Genomic DNA, 4,111 nt, shown 5'->3' with positions numbered 1-4,111 from the left:
TAATTATTTGTTTACATTATCTGTCTTCCCTATTAGACTTGGAACCACTTGAGAACAGAGACTTGGTATCTGCAATTATTAAATCAACATCTAACTCTAGTAAAAATTCAGACTAGACTTTGTCTTTAGTAATAGCAAATACTAATATATATTTTCTGAAGTTTGTCAAATTAGGTTATTCCCATAGTTGGCTACCTATGATTATGATTATTTTGTTTGAGTGCCTACTGTTTGCTTTGTTTTCACGCTATCTAATCACCGTAACACCTGCATCTACACCCTCATTTATTTATTTATTTTTTTTTACCTTAGAAAGTTTTTACTCAAAAGAGTTTAGAAACCTAACAAGTTTCACTAAGGTCCAGAATTAACATTTGAAATCATAACCTTTGTCCTCCAAGGCTGTTATTCCTTTATACAAACTTGTGAATGGACATTCAAGGATCAAGTCAAGGTTAGAGAGAAGGTGGCAGTGTGAGCCAGAGACTTCCAGAAAGGACAAGGCATATCACAATCACAAGGAAGAAGGAAGTTTTTTGTTTGTTTGTTTTTTTAAATTGTAAACCAACAATTTATAATTGTTAAACTTATGGAGTACAAAGTGATGTTACAATCTATGAATACAATGTAGAATAATTAAATCAAACTAGTACAATATATCCATCACATCAAATACGTAACATTTGTACAGTAAGAACATTTGAAAATTACTCTCTTAGCAATTTTGAAATGTATATTACTCTAATATCAACTATAATTACCACATTGTGCAACAGAATTCAAAAAAGAATAAAGCATTCTTTGTGAGATTTTGCATCTTTGACCATCAATGAGATAAAATATCATTTTCAAAATAGTATCCAAACATGAGTGTATTTATTCACATCCTCCAGCTCATAATAGAGCAAACGGGTGAAAAGAGTAGTAATTCATGGTATTTCATGTTTAACAAACTGTTAAGAGAGAAAGTTGGTTGAAGGAAGGCATAAGAACATAGTCTTATAAGAATTAGAACCAAGGGGCTCCATAATCATCTGTCATCCGTTCAGTATTGTATCTTTGTTTAGAAATATACATGATAGGAACTCCAGAGATTTTTCCGGATTCTTGGTTTAAGGTCTGGGTCAACTGTGGCCACGATGTAATACTTGTGCTGAGTTACTCTCTGTTCTAAGCAGTCATCTGCATAGGTTCCTTTGTTTATGCATGGTACTCCTTCAAATCTTGGATTGTTGGCAATCCTGAAGGCCACTCAATACTTCTGCCCCAATTTCTCAATTTCAGCCATTGCACAGTCAGTTATACAAGGAATGCACTTGGCGTACAGACAGTTCATCATTGACTGCACTAAGTCCAGTTTGGCTTTAATGGAAAAGTTGATAAAGTTGGTATCAACCAAGATGTGGTAAGGTGGGCCCACTTGTGTATTATATTGGAAAAATAAGCAGGAAGGATGCTGGGGGACTTCTCTTTCCTTTAATGTGCTGGGATCTTTCTTTTCTTTCTTTTTAGGTTTCAATCTGTCCTTTTCTTTAAGCCTCTGATCCCTGAGACTAAGCATTTGCTTCATGGTTACATACTTCCTTGTTTTCTTTTGCTTCCCCATGCTCACGCCACACTCTTGTTTCTTCCAGATGGAAGTAAAGTTTTACTTGTTATATTACAAAAGCAAAAGAATGTTTCCATTCAGGTCTTTACTGACTTTTGTAATCACTTTGTGGTGCTGTAATAAAATACATGAGAATGGGTAATTAACAAAGAAGAGGAATGTATTTCTCACTGCTCCAGAGGCTGGAAAGTCCAAGATTAAGACATGGGCACCTGGTGAGGGCCTTCTTGCTGCCTCCTCACAAGGCAGAAGAGCAGGAGAGAAAGAGAGAATTCACTCCAATAAGCAGTGATAATCCATTTCCATTTATTAGGACAGAGCCCTCATGACCTCAACACCTTCCATTAGGGCTCACTTCCAAACCCTGTTGAATTAGAGATTATTGCCCAAACATAAGTTTTAGAGATGACAAAAACATTCAAACAATAACAGTTACCATTTATTAAGTGTTCTTTGTTTACTATATGTCAAATATTATACTGGTATGTGGAAATTATTGAGAAAGTGTTCCTGATTTCAAATGAAGAAGACTATCTTCATGAAGATAGAATATAGTCAAGTACATTGACCATTACAGAGATTATAAGGATTTATAGCACAAGTAAGAGCCAGGGTATTAAAAAGTATGAACATTGGTTATAAAAAAGACATGAATTCTTTTATTCACTTAGCTATAGGATGCTAGGCAAGTTATAAACTTTTCTTAGGATGAAATTCTTCAGTTGTGAAATTAGTGGTATAGCAATTTACTCATATGACTATTTTAAAATTAATTTAGATTTGTATATATTACATATAGAAAATTACTTATTATTTTTATAACATCATTGTGTATAGGTCACACTACATAAATTGTTAAGTGGGTGTTTCATAGGCAGACAAAAGAAATGATAATTTTCAAAGCTGCAGAAGGATGAAGGTAGATTTGTTTTTGTTTAACTTTAAGAAAACAAAAATACTTCCAAGAGATTGGAAGCTTATAAATAGCATACATTGGATTTATACAAATTCCCCACAGGCCAAGTTCCTGCCCAAAGGAAAGAATAGATATGAAATCTTTTTTCCATAACTAAACTTTATCTACGTGCATTTAGTTCCGGTTTGATAAAACGGTGGAAGACATTTTCAATGCACCATTTCTAATTAAAATAGTTTGCAATCCATTGTGCTTATAGAATTTGGATGAAATTTCCAGTAAATGTGTAGGTCAGTAAGTAGAATTCAGCAGAGTTTTTGCATGTTCCTTTAACCCAGGAAGGTAGACAATGACAAAATATTTTAAGGCAGAATAGATAATAAACAGGTGGGAGTATAGAGAGATGCCCAGTTACATTATTACATTGTTTTATCCTATTAATATGTATTCCAAGGAGCCGTGATAAACCAAGTACATGCTCACTGAATATTTGAAATTCCTTTCAGAAAATTATAGAGTCTTTGTTATTTGCAAGAAGACATTCTCAACCTCCCCTACCACTGTGATAACAACTTAGTCTTTGGGTCTAGCTGATTCAGTCTTCTCTCACCTCTCATGGACTTCCCTTGGTAGTTAAGTCTGTTATCCAATTGTTAAAACTATTTTAAAAAGCTTTGCCTCTAACACATAAGTTTGAAGTACATTTTCTTTAGTTCTAGGGCACTGATCTTTCCTCTACTATATTCAGAGATCGCGAGTAACTTCCTTACTTTAATTATATATTTTTACTTGAAGTTACCGACCTTGGTCAAGTGTCTACTAGCCATCTTTTTGTGGCTCCTAGAGAGAAGCGCTGCCCTCTCAGTATCTCTACATTTTATCATTCAACCTTTTTGTCTGTTCTGCTATCCTTTCCCCTCCAGGTTTTTCTGCTCCTTTCATTAACCTGCAGGAGCTTGCTCTGCACCACAATAGACCTTTGATTGTCACACTAGGACTAGGTGTCCCTTGCTATTCATCTGTGAGGAGCTCCTTTATCATCTAGTCCCTTATTTTGACTCTACCAGCTGTGTGTTTTTCTTTCTCTGTAATGCTTGTGATACTCAGCATTGATTTAAGTGGTTGTAACCCCCATATCACATTCCAAAGCTATTCAAAATTGTTCTTTTTCCCTCAGGCTAAAATTCCATTGGTCTGGAAAAGGAAATATAGGTGTTTCATAATTTTAACCATGTTCCTAAGATTTTATCTGAGTAAGGTTTGTCCCATCAGAATGTTAATTGAAGGGGAGGGTTATTTGAAGAATAAGAAATTATTCTGTCTTTCTTAGATTATCAGGATTTTTTTTTTTAATGTAGAAATATTTATGGGTGTTTAGTACAAGTAGGTATTCAGTCAAGGGTTGTAAGAGAATTGGGTCAAGAGCTGTAAGAGTTAAAAATACTAACTTTGAACTGTTTTACCAGAGATGAAGATGTTTAAACTGACTTAGCTGCACTCCTTTCCCTGGTCAGCTGTGTAACCAAACCTGTGTGTAGTTGCTTTAAACATGGTGTTTATAGTACATACAATGATTTAAGGACTTA

The 4,111-nt window shown here is 34.5% G+C and overlaps 1 pseudogene; it reads right to left on the bottom strand.

Moving 5' to 3' along the window:
• Positions 1-1,008: 1,008 nt before the first annotated feature.
• LOC128568166 (rRNA-processing protein FCF1 homolog) lies at positions 1,009-1,606 on the bottom strand (annotated as a pseudogene).
• Between the last annotated feature and the right edge of the window lie 2,505 nt (positions 1,607-4,111).

The sequence above is a fragment of the Nycticebus coucang genome, chromosome 16 (genome assembly GCF_027406575.1).
Source record: "Nycticebus coucang isolate mNycCou1 chromosome 16, mNycCou1.pri, whole genome shotgun sequence".
NCBI lineage: Eukaryota > Metazoa > Chordata > Mammalia > Primates > Lorisidae > Nycticebus > Nycticebus coucang.
The sequence above is the reverse complement of the archived record's forward strand: the minus strand, read 5'-3'. Positions and strand labels throughout refer to the sequence as shown.